Consider the following 17,810-nt stretch of genomic DNA (forward strand, 5'->3'; position numbering starts at 1 on the left):
GGACTAGTTAAGACTTTTACTCCTTTTGTTCTGGTGTACCTGTTCTCTTGGGAAATGAGGCACGGAAGAAATCCACTTCACCTCAGCTCTTTCTCCTGCATGCTGGCAAACGAGTGAAAGAATGAGTGAGAACAACGACAACCATCTTTAAGAGTTCTTTGTTAGCATAAAGTTTGTGGTCCAAGAACATTTATTCTCACCATGGTAACACCTACATATATGAAGGACTCTCCATTTTATGCATTTAACCATCCAGTATGGTCAATATGCCAGCAAGCACTAGCTAGTTAACAGCACACATTCAGAGAGAAAAACAGCTTTACCAGCAAACCATTGCAACATGGAAACTCCCCCTCAACACAGATTGTTCTCAAAGGTAAGTGAACTGAAGAGCTAAAGTTTCACATCTGAAGGCCTCTGCTCATATAACCATCCCTTCTAAAGCACCAACATCAACATATTTCAACCATACCATCAAAAATTATAAAAACAAACAAAGCGTTAAAAAAAAAAAAGATAGCAGTTACGTGTCAAAAAGAATGCTATTCTCTGTTCTCAAAAGAAACCAAAAGGAAAGAGTCCAAGAATAGAATGTTTAATCAAGTTCACCTGAATTCACACTGCTCTCTGAGAATAATAGTTGAAGCAACATTTTTGGACAATTATGTGCACTAGCATTAAATCCCCGAGCACAGCAACGTCACAAAGCACAATGGAAGAGACAGTGATGCTAGGACCCACACACTTTTATCACCACATTCTATTCACACTCCTTATATGTGTTTGATAGTTGTACATTACTTCATATATTTCAATGAGCTGTCTTTGAGGGAAAGGTAGAACATTATCAGATTTTAATATAACAAAGTACCATCCTCAGCTTTCAGCTAACAGCTTAAGCAACTGAGAACTCAACTGATTAGGAATCAAAGAAGCAACCACTCTGTGCTACAAACCTCAGTCGACAGTAAGCCTCTATAACATATTGCTTTCTGACTTGTTCTTTTTGCAATAAGATTTCAGTGCCTTTTAGAATCTCACTTCTTTACTCTTTCCTTTCATGAATAAAATCAATCACATAATATACACTACTCTAACTTCTATTTGCCATCAGCTGCTTTGTTCCACTCCTAACATTTTCCTTATGGATGAATTTGGCTTCCTCAGTCATGATGCAGGTATTTTCCTACAGTATGCAATCATATGGCAAAGCAGCAGTCAAGTGGTTAAGTGTGCAATCTTGAGAAATTTTCCCAATGGTAAGATGTATTCTATTGTGAAATTATGCCCCAAGGTGGTGGTGGAAGCCTATTACCTGGGTCTAGTTTCAAAAAATTCTCCAAAGAACACCCTGAGGAAAGCCCTATATTACAGGGATATGAAGAACTAGTCCAAACTACAGCCATCGTCATTTCAAATTGGCTGAAAACCTACCGACCTAATTTCTTCTCGATTTATATCCCATTACTTCAATTGCTAGGAACAAGGATTCAGGACACATCAGGTAGAATACTACACAAAACAAGTGCCAGATATCGCTACAGTTTAGCAACAATTTAACCAGTAATCCCTGAGTTACCACTCTTCTTGTAATGTACAATGGACATGAGAGTACTTTGTAAACTGTATAGTAGTCTACAAATTAGACTTATTACAAAATCATACTAAATTAGGTAATAGGGTGAATGGATAAACAAATTGTGATATAGATATATATATATACACACACACACACATATACATATATATACACACACAATGGAATATTATTCAGCCTTAAAAAGAAATTACAACATAGATGAACTTGGAAACACGTTAAGTGAAATAAGCCAGACACAAAAGTACAAATACTGTGTGATTCTACGTACATGAGAGGTACCTAGAAGAGTCAAATTCATTGTGACAGAAAGTAGAATAGAGATTACTAGGAGCTGAAGGGAGGGGGAAATGGAGAGTTACTATTTAATGAATATAGAGTTTTTGTACAGGATGATTTTTAAAAGAGTTCTGGAATACATAGCAGTAATATACAACATTGTGAACATACTTAATGCGGCTGAATTGTACAAAAAATGGCTACAATGGTAAACTTTATGTTATGTCTATTTTACAACAATAAAAATGAAGAAAAACACATAAAATGGCAAGAGTCATAATGGGAACAGTTCTGCTCATTGGCTCTACCATATAACCTACATTTATTTTCTTCGTGGCACTGAACAGTATTTGAAATAGTATTAACCTATTTGCTTACTTGTTTATTGTCTCTCTCTCCCCCTACTAGAATACAATTGACTATAAGAGCACAAACCTATGCCTTCTATTTCACTACTTTACTTCCAGCATTTATGATGTTTCTTATCACAGAGTGTGTGCAGAATAAATATGTGTTGAATAAATAAATAGATGGAAGAAACACTACATATGTCCTTTTAATTTTGAGTTTGGTTACTCTGCATGATCATACACATTTTCTTATGTCCAATAACATTTAATGTCTCTACCTCTTGTAGGCAGTAGAATACTTTCAATTGTTGTTTATATTACATGTAAGTCTTGTATCTGTAAATAGAAGCTAAGCTCCTTGACAAACCATACACTATAGCTCTATTTCCCCACAAAGTATCTTACTTTTGCATAATGCCATATGGTATACTAAGAACTTTTACATCTGTGATCATCGTTGGTTCACATGATCATGAGGCTGGCAGATGGAATCATCCCTCTTGCAGAGATGAGGGAGCAGGCTGAGAGAAGGTAAGTGACTTGTTCAAAGTCAAAGTTAGTAAGTAGCACAGCCAGAACTCAAAACCAGTTATCCACCAGGCACAGTGGTTCATGCTGTGGCTCAATGCTTTGGGAGGCTGAAGCATGAGGATCACTTGAGACGGAAGTTGGAGTCTGCAGGGAAATGTGATGGCACCACTGCACTCCAGCCTGGGCAACATAGCAAGACCCTGTCTCAAAAAAAATGTTTAAAAAGTTCTTCCAGCTTCAGGTCCAAAGTTCTTTTCATTAAGAGTCTGATAATGAAGAAGCAGCAGCTTCTCCACTCCTTCTCAAATCTCCGCCTGTTTGGGGCCCACCTACTTCCACTCCTGCCTCCACTATGTCCATCAATGTGACCTAGAAGTCCCATAAGGTGTCCACCTCTGACCCCTGGGCCTTCAGCAGCCACTCCTACATGAGTGGCCTGGTGCCCCCATCACCTCCTCAAGCTTTTCCCAAGTGGGCAGCAGCAGCTTCCAGGGTGGCCTGGGCAGAGGCTTTGGTGGGGCCAGCAGTATGGGAGGGATCACTGCTGTCATGGTCAACCAGAGCCTGCTGAGCCCCCTTAACCTGGAGGTGGACCCCAACATCCAAGCCAGGCCCTGCACACCCAGGAGGAGAAGCAGATCAAGACCTTCAAAACAAGTTTGCCTCCTTCATCAACAAGGTACGGTTCCTAGAGCAGCAAAACAAGATACTGGAGGTCAAGCGGAGCCTCCTGCAGCAGCAGAAGTTGGCTCAGAGCAACATGGACAATGTTCCAGAGCTACTTCAACAAGCTGAGGCTGCAGCTGGAGACTGGGCCAGGAGAAGCTGTGGCTGGAGGTGGAGCTTGGCAACACACAGGAGCTGGTGGAGGACTTCAGGAACAAGTACCATGATGAGATCAATAAGCATACAGAGATGGAGAATGAATTTGTCCTCATAGAGAAGGATGCGATGAAGTTTACATGAACAAGGTAGAGCTGGAGTCTTGCCTGGAAGGCCTGACTGGTGAGATCAACTTCCTCAGGCAGCTGTATGAAGAGGAGATCAGGGAGCTTCCTTCCCTGATCTCCGACACGTTTATGGTGCTGTCTGTGGACAGCAGCCGCTCCCTGGACATGGACAACATCATCGCTGAGGTCAAGGCCCAGTAGGAGGAGATCGCCAACTGCAGATGGACTGAGGCTGAGAGCACGTACCCAGATCAAGTATGAGGAGCTGCAGACGCTGGCCGGGACGCACAGGGATAACCTGCCGCGTACAAAGACTGAGATCTCCGAGATGAACCAGAACGTCAGCTGGCTCCGAGGGCCTCAAAGGCCAGAGGGCTTCCCTGGAAGCCGCCATCACAGATGTTGAGCAGCTCGGGGAGCTGGCCATAAGGATGCCAACACCAAGCTGTCCGAGCTGGAGGCCACCCTGCAGCGGGCGAAGCAGGCCATGGCGTAGCAGCTGCGTGTATACCAGGAGCTGATGAATGTCAAGCTGACCCTGGATATCAAGATTGCCACCTACAAGAAGCTGCTGGAGGGCGAAGAGAGCTGGCTAGAGTCTAGGATGCAGAACATGAGTATCTACTCGAAGACCACCAGTGACTATGCAGGAGGGCTCAGCTCGGCCTATGGGGGCCTCACAAGCCCTCTCCTTAGCTATGCCTGAGCTCCAGCTTTGGCTCTGTAGGGGGCTCCAGCTACTTCAGCGGCACCAGCTCCACCAGGGCTGTGGTTGTGAAGATCGAGACCCGCGATGAGAAGCTAGTGTCTGAATCCTCTGAAGTCCTGCCGGAGTGAACGGCCACGGTAGCCCCTCCCACCCTACCCCCACTGCAGCTGCCCCAGAGCCAGTGAGAGAGGCTGCTGTGCAGGAGAGCACAGGCAACAGGAGACCCACGTGAGGCTCAGCGCTAGCCCTCAGCCCACCTGCGGGGGGAGTTTACTGCCAGGGGGACCCCCCTTCCCCATACCTCCAGCTACAAAACAATTCACTTTTTTCCCAAAATAAACCCTCAGCGAGCTCTGCCAACTGTCAAAAATAAAAAAAAAAAGTTTGATAATGAAAACGATTCTAATGTCTTATTTCCATAATACAAAATAGAATATGTTAAAATAATTCCTACTAATTTTTTTTTCTCGGCCTATGAAAAAAGATGCCTTTAAATGCTAAACAAGAGAGGAATTATACATGGCTAGAAATAAATTTAGCTGATTATTTGACAATATAATATTATATATACAGTTATCCATTTCTCAATAATCAGGATACATTCTGAGAAATGCATCATTGGGCAATTTTAACATGTGAACCTCATAGAGTGCACTGACACAAACCCATACGGTTTGTGTAACCTGCTACACACCTAGGCTGTGTGGGATAATCTATTGCTCCTAGGCCACAAACTTGTAGGCAACTGTAACACAATGGTATTTGTGTATCTGAGCATATCTAATTACATAGAAAAGGTACAGTAAAAATAGCATATTAAATCTTATGGGACCACCACTGTATGTACAGTTCATCAGTGGCCAAAACATTGTATGTGGCTTATGACTGTACAGAAAAAATTGACTACAAATATATGATGGGTCCAGTAGGAGCCATACAGGCCAGTCAGTGAAGTAAGGGCTCAATCATCTCACTGTCCAGTTCACCTCCAGGACACTTTCAGCTTCAGCCAATTGAAGACACATGGGAAGGAGAGCCTCATACCACCCCCACCCTCCCATTTTCCTTCAGGAGCCAGAAATCCAGAATCATATCTGAAATTCATCATTTTTAAATGTTATCAATTAATCTCATTTTAAAGAACATTCTGCATGTCAAATACAGCCTGTGGGCAACCAGGGCGTGGCTTCAGTTCTAAGCTATCTTATTTCTGAGTAGGTACCACTTTCTACTCATGGACTGTGTCAACTCTGACTTGAATCAGAAAAAAAAAAAAAAGCAAGAAGAGAGCATATGAAGACAAAAAAAAAAAAAATCTCGGTTATCTTCCCTGTACTTCTTATTTACCCACATTGAAAATTTTGCCTAGACTTATGGACTTCAAATGAGTGCCATTATATGAAATAACTGTGCTTATAAGAGTGCTTTAAAGTCCTTAGATTTGAAGATGTTTAATGTACCAATCCAACTTAAAAACTAAGTTCGCCTTCCATGGGAGAATCCAGAAGCTAAAACAGAGGCTAAAAACAGAGTATTTATTCTTGTAAGGACAGGATCTGATGTTTCTACTCTATACTTTAGCAGTGGCACATAAAAGATTATAATTGGGAATGAAAGAAAGAAAAGGACCTACTGAAAAACAGATGTCTTGAGCTAGAAGTAGCAATCACAGCATCTGCACTTTGGCGTCGGGAGAAAAACACTGGAAGAAAACAATAAAGCACAAGGTAAAAAATACCAAATAAGTCAGCTGTTTTTTTTTCCAGTTGATTGTCAGGGGGGCGGGTGGGAAGAGGACAAAAGGATATTTAGAAGACTTTGGTAAAATTCTGAAGCCTTAAATAGCTTATGGTTCAGATAAGCTGAGAAATGGAGGCAAAGGGAGTAAAAGGAGAATAAAATGGCTGTGCTTAGTTTTTCTCTTAGTGTAAGGCTTAAAAGACAATTCAGAACTGGCTCAAATTCAGAGTCTTTCACCAAGATCAGTACCATTGCTTCTTTTTTGGTATCGTCTTTCAAATGTCAAATTCACTCCAATGTATTACATATAACTTTCCAGAAAACACCTTAAAAACTGCCTCACTTTATTTCCTTGCAAATACTCTATGCTATATTTATATCTTCTACTTACTACATGGTAACACAGAAAGAATGCAGGATTTGGAGTAAGAATACTTGGATTCAAGACTTGGTCACCTGTTTAGGTAGATGATTTCTAGAATCATTTAATTCCTCTGAGCCTCAGTTGATCATTTTGTACAATAAAGGTAATATGGCTTGCCTTAACTACCTCACAAGGTTGTTGCAATGATTAAAAGAAATAACCTATATAAATGTATCTCTCAAGTTTTAATCTTAAAAATATCTACCCCCAAAGGTTCATCCTCCAATGAAATGACAACCTAACTGATCATTTAACAAACATTATTAAACATCTACTGTTACTTTAAACACTGGCAATATAGCTGTGAAAATGACAAGGTCGTTTCCTGCACACATGGAGCCCATAATCTGATTACAGCTGTAAATTTTTAATTTGGGGCTTCATGATAACATAGTAAACAAAAAAAAATCATCTTTCAGCTAATAAGTAGATTACGAGTTTGTGATAATGTATTGTTTTTCATTAATTTTCATAAAGAAAAGAATATAATGGCATTATCTTAATTAAATTCAAAAAGGCACTTAGCCTGAAACCACAGAGTAAAGGCATTATTTACTATACATGTGTCATTGAAATATAGTAATTATTAGTCACCACAGACACACTTGCTAGCATGCAAACATAAGGAAAATGCAGCTGCTCACTCAAAGTTTGATTTGTGGAAATACGATATATTCATCCAAAATAGCTATTACTAAGTTCTTATTTTATGCAAGGCCCCACAGTGGACCCTGTAAGGGATAGGTCAGCAAGCTCCAGTTTCTTGCTTCCTTCAAAGGACTTGTAATAGAAGAATAAAAGATTTGTGAGCTCATGTAAGTAAGAGAATGATGTATGAATATTGAAGAAGGGATTAGAGTTGCTTAGAAAGAGATACCAAATTTAAGGAATAAAAAGGTGCCCTCATGAAATTTTGACCAATAAGGCAAAGCACTAGGCCAGCAGTCAAAACTCCAAGTTTGAGTCTAATGATGTAAATCTGGTTCTATGAAATGAAGCAAATTACTTTAACTCAGTCTTTCTATCTATGAAATAAAAAAAAAAAACCCCAGAAAACTACCAATATTCTGACCTTCTCAAATCCTTGAGTTGGAAAAACTCACGATTGAATGAACAGATTTTTCTGAACACCAGTTACTCCACAGTTTTGGTGGTTGCATTAGATAACATATGCGAAGTACTCTATTTCTTATACTAAGTATGTCCTCAATAAATGCTGAACCTTGATCTGAAGTAGGAAATAGTTGAACTAAACCTTAACATATTGGTAAGATTTTAATATACAGAGATATGAAGAAAGCAATGGTAAGCCAAAAGAGCACACTGGGGAAAGACATGGAATGTGGAACATACAAAGAGTATGAATGGCAAGTAATCTCATTTGGCTCCACGCTAAAGTGAATTAAGTGGAGGAATAAGAGGTAAACTTAAAACGATGGAGCTGACCCAGAATATTTAGGATGCTGACAGCCACATAGAAGTGTTTTCCCTTAATGTAGTAGGTATCAGCGAGGTACTGGGGGACTGCAAAAGACATCAGCCTAAACATGTAAAATCTATACAAACACTTTTCATCATTTGATGATCAAACGCCTCCAAAGAAAGCCAGTCAACAAGCTCTTTGGGCAATATATTTGATAGTAGCTCATATGACACCACTACCATTTCCAGTTAACATAAATGGAAAAGAAAACTCTGAAGATTTCAGTTTCAAACATTTGTAGTCGCTTTCTTTTAGTAGGACACTGATGAATGCCTCTCTCAAAATTAGATGCATTGCATTTCCCAGAATTTATCTTTAATCAAGCTATCTTAAAAACTTGAGATGCTAAATGGAAAGATTTGTATCAATAAAGTACAGAGTTTATAACTTGTTTCAGAAAGACTTCACTATACCATTTATGAATGACTATGGTATTCCATATAAATACAAAAGAAAGCATGACAAAAATATGTTCTCTCTGCTACTAATACGCAGTGACTTAAAACTACTATACAATATGTTTGTACTATGATGAAGAGGGTTATAATAAGAGAATGAAGAATAATTTGAAGGACAGAAAAAGAAAAAAGAAGTTAAAAGATAATTAATATCTAAGCTAAATAAAAAAGAAAAACAAAAGCATTTCAAATGTGGAACCCTGCCTTCTTTTATCAGTTTTTCACTCCATTCCATTACTAAAATTCAGCCAAATTTCTTAACTGAAGTAAGACAATACTTGCTAAATAAACTTCTTTGTTTCTACTGTAGGAAGCATCTAAATTTATAGTTTCTTATTTTTACAAACCTCTTTCAAATGGAAGAAATATTTTCACAGTCATAATTCAATATGGTGAATAAGATGTTTTTACCCATATTATAAAAATAAGAGAACTGAGGCTTAGAGGGGTGAAGTGACTTGCCCAGTCAGAACACACCCAAAAGGGACAACTTTAAGACCCATATCCAGGTCCTCTGATTACAAATCTCTTGTTCCTTCTAGCATATCATCCTACATCAATACTAGTGGGCATGCTATGTGTCAGATAAAGAATAGAGAAAGAGATCTTGGCATTCACAATAGTTGCTCTTTTGCACAAAGGGAGAAGAATGACATAGTGCCAGGGTGCACAGCAGCTTCGTTCCTTTTTCATTTATCTAACACAGTCCTACACCTTCCATACTGAGAATTGTATAAAAATAATCAAGTTCACAGAACCCTTGACACCATCTGCTGACACCATACTGTACAAACATCAAATGTAGATGATAATACAATTAAGTTTTAATCTACTTTGGGATACTATCCAATTTGTGGGCCATCTGGGGAGCACGTGTCCTCTACCTCAGTTCACCTTTGCTGTTTGCCTGATTCTGGACTAACTCTTTCTGTGTGAAGGTGTGAAGAATGAAAACTGATGACTGCATTAAAATATAATTCAGAAGGCAACGGTCTGCTGGAAAACTGCATAATGGTCCCCAATGATAAACAGAAATAATTTGAAGTTCTCTGCTATTAGAACTTAAAAGCATAGCATAGCTCTTTTCCTCCATTCACGCCAGTGACGTGAGTGTGGGTATTCCATCATGTCTGAACAGACTTCATTCCACTTTCTGATTAAAGAGAATACTATGATAGATCCTCCAAGAAAGATGGAATAGGAGAAAAATGATTCTCTTCTCCTTTCAGATTTTTTATTCCTGTGCACATTAGACAGCATGTCTAAGGGTACTATCTTCACTCCATCACAAGAACTAATCAGAAAGGAAAATAGAGTGTACAGTCAATGGCACGCACTCAACTCTAGAAATAACCCCCATAGTTATGTCAAATAATTGGTTAACAGGCTATGCTTTGGGTAAGGCCTCCCTTTGTACAAAAGAAAGCATTTTTACCAAAGCCAGAGGTTGTCTTCTCCTCTTTTAGGCTCAGACCTCCCTCTTGTCATTAGATGCAAACCTAGAATTCAGAATAAAAACTTTAAGGACACCTGACCCATTACCATGGGAGTTATATCACATTTGTCAGTCTGGCTCTAATGTGTTGCACCAGTTCTAAAAATTGAGCTTCTACCATTTTCCCAGACCTGACTCCTTTTCTTGGGTACCCGTAAAAGATCTCACTTTGTTCTTGCTACACCACCCCCCTGCCGCCCCCACCGCCACTCCCCCATGGAATGCTGTTCCTGAAACTTAGTCCTGCTCTTTGCTACCTCTGGACAATGTTTATTCACACTGATTTCCCACTTGTATCCCTCCTGCCCTCCATAAGAATGCTGTGGGCTATATTGCTTTTGCCTTATCCCTAAACGCCATGCTTTGCCTACCAGAATGGATCCTCAGAACACAAGTTAGGCCTGATTCCAGCACTGGGCCCTCACAGTGACAAGTCCTCGTGTGGGTCCCAGTGGTCCACATCTGTGTCCACTTGCTGGAGTTGATCTCTAAGGGCTTATAGTCTAATTGAAAGAGATGTACATTAACAAAAGGATTGGTTTTTGACTTTTGTTGTCTTATATTGTTAGCTCCTGTAAGAGCTAACAATACATCTTAAGGATAGTATGGTTCATGAATTGGTGGGCTATTGGCATAATTCAGCTATAATTATAACCAACTTATAATTGATGATGTAATGATAGTACTGAATAATGGAAAACTTGGGAATCCAACTTCCTGGACTCAAACCCAGCTTTGACATTTACCAACTTTGGGCCATTGGGCAAAATTAACAAGTGCCTCAATTTATTCAACTATGAAATGAGGAAAATCATAATGCTTTTTCAAAGGGTTTTGAGGATGAAATGTGTTAAAACATATAAAGTGCTTACAGCAGGACCTGCTCATAATAAATGCTCAACTAGTAGATGTATATTAACTCGGTGGGCTGACATATCTAAAAAATAATAAGAGTCACAGAGAAGACCAAGTAGGGAAATCAGTCCCATATTGAAATTCACTATTAATTCTTTCAAGAAGACTTATCTGTCTTTCCCCAGGACAAGCTGAATTTGATTCCAATACATCAGTAACTGTTTGGCAGGGAAGTCTGGAGTACTAGGTCTACCTTGACAGCTTATTACCTACATGGATGTTTTTTATCTGTTAAATGTAGAAAATAATGCTTCCTACCTAGTAGGGTTAGCCTTATTACAAAATTAGTTAAGACAGATAAAGCACTTAGAATAATGCCTGACATACAGAAAACACAAGTATGAGCTAATTTCTATTATGAGTGTAGCCTACACAATGGTCATGAAGATGCTATGATGAAACCAGAATGTCCCTAAGTGATTAGAGCCTGGAGGATCCATGTTTCTGGCAAAGGGAGAAGCTCATTAGCTCCAGTAATACTGAGGACCCATCCCACTGAAAGTAAATTCAAATCTTAACTGTACCTTAAAGAACATACCACATGGCAAAAAAAAAAAAAAAAAAAAAAAACCCACAAAACACTCAAACCAGAAGGAAGCAATCATAGCCACATTCTCCTACAGAGAAAGTGGGCAAAACAAGGATAACAAGTTTCCAAGGATAACAACTCACATTTTGCAAAGCTTTTAAAGCATGTACTCTGAAAAATTCAGTGAGAGGGTGCACTTAAAAGATCAAGTAGATAAAAATACTTTTTGAATAAAAATTAGTGTCCTCAAGCAAGGATGCAACAATCCAACACATACAGGTAGGAGGCCAAAAGTTGTGAACACAAAGGAGGATCAAAACAATCTAAAGGAAGAGAATTTCAGAGTAGACTGCATGTGGTCATTGCCAGATTGTTAGTGAATAGGTCCCAGAAATGAATACCTCAGTTCTGGTCTATTATAAACATATATTAGTTTATTTCATGGTGAATTTCAGAGCCCATTTCTTATTCCAAAAGGTTGACTCAGTTATTTTCAACAAAAGCTTTTCTAATCTTACCCCTCTCCATTGGAGGCTAAACTCCCCTGGGGTGGTTGGAGACTGTGTTTCCAGCAGCAATGGGCTGGCCTTGATTGCTAACTATCTGAGTGACCTTAGGAAAGTTACCACAACTCCCCCTTCATTCATCTCCCATCTACAGAGTGGACATAATGCTGGACTCTACCCAATAGAAGTAACACGATTATTGATTTAGCTAACACACATGATGCACTTAGGAAGGTCCATGACACACATAAAGCATTATACACTTTCTGTTGTCTCATAAGGTAGCAAGTTAAAGAGTGTCACCATTGTTTTTTATGGATATCTAGACTAAGCTGACCCTATTGAGTACTGCGGTCAAGATTCTGAAGGAGAAGATCAAAAGGGCAAACATGGGCAAATAACACCTCTCTTAAAATGTGTTCTTCCTTGTTCCCCATGGCTCAGTCTGCACCACTAGATTTAACAGGGTTTATTTTCTCTAGATGTATTTTACCTTACAATCTGGCTTACTAGGAATGACCTCCCTCAGAAGCTGGCTGGTTTCTTGGCTCTCTACCTTGCATTTAACATAGTTCCAGACACAAACTGGGTTCTCAAAAAATGAGTGATGAATAATCAACAAATGGATGTCAAGCAGGAAAGAATTGTTCTAAATCCAAGACTACTTGCTAAAATCAGCAAACTTTTACGTTCATTAATAGAACAAAATTATTATTTTAATATTCTTTTAATAGTTTACAGCTAAAAGCATCAGCAGTGCTTTTGAGAGTGAATTGTGTCAGCCGTTACGTTGGGAATGTTGAAATGTTTTTTGCCGAATACTACTGCCATATCCTTCTGTCATTTAGAGGCTTTTTAAATTGTTTTGTCTGCCCCAAATATTCTGAGACACTTGTGTGTTCTCTATGCATTGGACTGCCTACACATAGAAAAATTATCCACTTCCCCATCAACCACTGACTTTTTCTATTACCAAATGAGAGGTTCTAAAGGCCCACAATGACTAGGATAAATCACTCCATTTCTTTTACTCTATTAAAGTAGATATTTTATGTTCCACTGCCACAAAATCCAAGATGAACACCAAAAATAGCCTGTGAGTTGAAGACTCTCATTTTAAAATGGCACCACAATTTATCCTATTTCTTACTGTACCATGAGCATTACATTATTCATTAGAAGATTTGGGTTTTAGGCAGCCTTTGCTGCCTTTGCTGAGTGTGGGCTTCCCAGTGCGAACTGGCGATTTAAAGAGATATCTTCCAGAGATAAGGTCACTTTGTGGATTCCCACTCGTGTGACCCCACTGTGTTTGCATAAATATAAATTTACTCTACGACATTCCTGTCATGTCTGCTCAGTGAACAAGTAATTTGCCACTCTCATTACTCCAGGTACAAGGTACCTTGTGAAAAATCAATCTTCTTTCTGCTTCATACATCACAGCTTCCCCCAGTCACCCAGTGCATTCTGACTCTGAATGCAGCTGTGAGATAAAGACACAGGTCTGTTTCAGCAGGCTGGATTGTCCAAAGGGGCTAATGAATGTTACACCTCACTGGGAAACCCCATCTTGGGGCAAGGGAAACGTCTATATAAAAAGCAAATGTGCTGTTTTGTGTAAAGCATTTCCTATACCAGAGGGAGGCAGGTCTTAATAGTAGAACAAATAAGTAGCCATAGGGGGTTTAGTGCACAGTTTTTCAGAAATATTAATCTGCCATCTCTTTAGGCTACAAATCATTTTCTCTACCTCTTGACAGGTTAAATTTTGACTTTGAAAGACAATCCATTGCAGGATCCTGACTGGCTATAATATGCCAGACTTCTCCCCAGGGACAGAGTCAACTCCCTCCAGCAGATGAAACCATTTTCAGTGTTTTCCTTGGTGCTGATTGCTGTTTTTTCACCAATGTATCCTCCTCAACATTATAGCATAAGTGCCAGTGGGAGGAAAAAAGCAGTGGAAATATTTTCATTTTGTATCTATTTTCTGATCCAAAAAGGGGTTATATCCTGGAATTTTCTTGCTATATAGTAGCACAGATCTGTTTTAGAAAATCACTAATTCGAATGTCAAGAAATATGTATTGAGTACCTACTGTGTTCTATTTCTAGAGCTGTAAATAAAGTAATTAACAGAAGTAACATAGTCCCTCTGTCATGGAATTTATGTTCCAGAAAGTAGAAAATAAATGAATACCTAAATAAACCAATGTGACAATTTTAAGTATTGATCAGTGCTTGGGGGGTCTAAAACATTAGATTGAGGGTGAGAAAGATTTAGCCAAATAAACCAGCTGTGAGGAAGAAGAAAAGAAGCAGCAGAAGCAGGAGAAGCAGAAGCAGCAGAAGCAGCAGCAGCAGGAGCAGAAGAAACAGAAGCAGAAGCAGCAGAATCAAAAGAAGAATCAAAATCAGAAGAAAAAGAAGGGCTGGGCGCAGTGGCTCATGCCTGTAATCCCAACAATTTGGGAGGCTGAGGTGGGCGGATCCTTTGAAGTCAGGAGTTCAAGACCAGCCTGACCAACATGGAGAAATCCCGCCTCTATTAAAAATACAAAAAATTAGCTGGGCGTGGAGGCACATGCCTGTAATCCCAGCTACTCAGGAGGCTGAGGCAGGAGAATCGCTTGAACCCAGGAGGTGGAGGTTGCAATGAGCTGAGATCATGCCATTGCACTCCAGCCTGGGCAACAAGAGAAAAACTCCATCCAAAAAAAAAAAAAGAAAAAGAAAAAAAGGAAAGAAAAAGAAGGTGGAGTAGGAGGAGGAGAAGGAGGAGGAAGGTAGGGGAGCATATAAGCATATTATGGGCAAAATAAAAGGAATAGAAATAGTGAAATAGAGAGAAGGCAGTGTGGGAGGGGCAGTATGTATGAGTCAGTAGAGTGATCCTGGCAGGAGTCAGTCCACAGAAGCCTGTTGGCCATGAGAAAGAACTGGGAAAGAAAGTGCAGTAGGAAGCCACTGGAAAGTGAAAGTGGAGAGGGCTTTGAAACAACCAGGCAATTGAAATGATCTATGTTTTTTAAAGAACACATTAAAATGTGCTGCTGCATAGAGTTGTAGGGGGTAAATGTAGTAGAAGTAGGGGGAACATCTAGGATGCTCGGGCCACAGTCCAAGCAAGTTATGATGATGGCCTGACCTACAAAGCTATCAGTAGAGATGAAGAAAAGTAGACATACGTGTGATATACTTTGGATATACAGACCTTAGAACTTGGTCAGAGATTTGATGAGAGGGTAGCAAAGAGGACAGGAACCTAGGACATAGTCAAGATATTTGGTTTAAAAAACTAGATGAATATTGGTGTCATTACTACGAGGGAGAAAAAGTGGAAATGAGTTAATTGTCTTTGGGACATATTAAGTTTGAGAAGACAGATGTCCAAGATGTTACATAAGAAGTTGGGAACACAAACCCGAAGCTTAGGGAGAAGTACCTTCTAGAGCACACAGATTGTATTTAACACCATGTATGTGAATGAGTTCACTCAGGGCAGGGGTGCCAGCTAAAATATAAGACATCCAGTCAAATTTGAATTTCCAAAGCAATGAACAATTATTTAATATAAGTATGTCCAAAACATTGCATAGGACATACCTATACTAAAGTATATCCTGGCCGGGCATGGTGGCTCATGCCTGTAATCCCAGCACTTTGGGAGGCTGAGGTTGACACACCTTGAGGTCAGGAGTTTGAGACCAGCCTGGCCCACATGGCAAAACCCCATCTCTACTAAAAATACAAAAGTATTAGCCAGGCATGGTGGCATGCACCTGTAGTCCCAGCTACTTGGGAGGTTGAGGCATGAGAATCGCTTGAACCCAAGCAGCAGAGGTTGCAGTGAGACGAGATTGTGCCACTGCACTCCAGCCTAGGTGACAGAGTGAGACTCTATCTTGATAAATAATAAAGTATGTCCTGATAGCTTATAGAATGAATAAGTAAATAAATAAATGTGTATATATATAAAATATGAACATGTTTGCAGTTACAAAATCTGAAATTCAAATTTGACTTAGAATGCTATATGTTTGTTTCCCAACAATCTAGGCAATCATAACTCTGAGTGAGATTATAAATAGAGAAGACCCAAGGTCTAAAACACTCCTAACTTTAAAGGTGGAACAGAGGAAAAAAGAGGTAGCAGACGAGACTGAGAAGGAGGTGCCAGTCAGAAGAATATGGTTTCACAGAGACTAACAGAAAGAAGGTATCCCAAGAAGGAAATGCTCAACTGAGTTCAAAGTTTTGACTACAGCTTAGGGGTTGAATAGGATGAGCTTAAACAAGTAACCATTACACTTGGCAGCATGCAAGCAAGCCTTGGTGACCTTGAAAACAGCAGCTACAGTGAAGTGGGAGGAAAGTGGGAGGAACAGAAGACCCTCTAGAGTGAGATAAAGAGATAAAGAAGTGAATACAATGAATATACAAACCTCTTCCAATAAGCTTTGCTATGAAAGGGAGAACAAAAACTGGGTAGCAGCTATGGGAACACCTAGGGCTGGGGAGATACAGGACAATGTGTGTGTGTAATGGGAATGATCTGGTAGAGAGGGAGAAGTGGAAGATTCAGGAGTGAGAGGCAAGAATGGCAAGACGAAAGTTCATGAGAAGGAATAAGATCCAGACCATGATGGATGGGTTGGCTTTGAATAGCAGTGGAGACAACTCTTCCATTTTAACAGAAAGAACATAGTGAATATGAGTGTGGTGTCTGTTGGTTTCAAATTTAATAAACAACTCCAAAACTACACGTACATAAAAATATTCCACTTATAATCAAATATTTTTTCTATGTTTTAGTTTGTGCAAAATTACCCCGCTATTACATACGTACATAAACAAATATAGACATATTCAAAATTAGTTGTTTCAAGACATTTTGATAGCTAAATGAATGATTGTTAGATAATCATTTAGGAACAAATTATTCACGTTCTCTTTTACGTTCCTAGTTCCCTTTATTTTTCATGAATATGGGAAGTATAAAATAGTTACAACACCTCAAAAGTTGAGGTTTTTCTAAATACAAATTAGACATTCCTAAATAACATTTCTCATAACTGTGCCATAACGTACATCATTAAATATAAAAGTTTTGCTAATACAAAGTGAAAGTAAATACTGCCAAACTCCAGAGAAACAAAGGTCAGTTGCTGTGGGAACCAACCTTTGGACCTCTTGACTTTTGCATGTGTTGCATTAATGTGGATATTTGCATTGGATCTACTCCAAAATATAAATCAGGTATTCACTAATACAGTTATAAATGCAGTTCAGCAGCAAAGAGACAGTGCTGCCTTTTGGGGAGCACAAAGACAAACAGTAAAGACAATTTTTTTAAAATAGATATAATATCCTTAAAACATTTCTCTCAGTATCATGCAGTCATCTGTCACTTACCTGAAGTCCTGGTGATATTTGTACATGAACGCAATTATCCCATAATACTTAATGTTCTTGTTAACAGAAGAGTGATATTCTGGTAAACAGAATTCCCTGGTTTATTAAAGGGTAATTATTGCCCACATGGTTCTTGTAATTTTCAACTCAAGGCTCACAGCTAAAGCAATCTTAAATTCTTTTGAATATTTAAAGGAATTTGTCTCTTAGCCATATCCTGCATTTGAAGTCAAACTGATACTGCTTTTAGAACTGATAAAATATGGATGCAGAAAAACTCCTGATTGTTAAAATATCATGTGGTTATGTATCGATTTACACTATCCAGGCTAAACAGGCCTCTTTCTCAGCATGTTTACTACCATTTATATTTTCTACCTTCACTGTTTTTGAATAGTATTTATCTTAGTTTCCCTATATGAACCC

At 39.1% G+C, this 17,810-nt stretch overlaps 1 protein-coding gene across 5 annotated transcripts in view; it reads right to left on the minus strand.

Annotated features, from left to right (window-relative positions):
* TAFA2 (TAFA chemokine like family member 2) overlaps positions 1–17,810 on the minus strand; it is a 510,015-nt gene that overhangs the window by 181,825 nt on the left and 310,380 nt on the right. The window contains exon 2 of one of the 5 annotated variants that reach the window (XM_065524509.2): positions 6,050–6,118. The exons of the other annotated variants lie outside the window; for them this stretch is intronic. The gene's annotated coding sequence lies outside the window, so the exon portion shown is untranslated. The remainder of the gene's footprint in view (positions 1–6,049; positions 6,119–17,810) is intronic. 5 annotated transcript variants of the gene reach the window in all.

The sequence above is a fragment of the Macaca fascicularis genome, chromosome 11 (genome assembly GCF_037993035.2).
Source record: "Macaca fascicularis isolate 582-1 chromosome 11, T2T-MFA8v1.1".
NCBI classification, from domain to species: domain Eukaryota; kingdom Metazoa; phylum Chordata; class Mammalia; order Primates; family Cercopithecidae; genus Macaca; species Macaca fascicularis.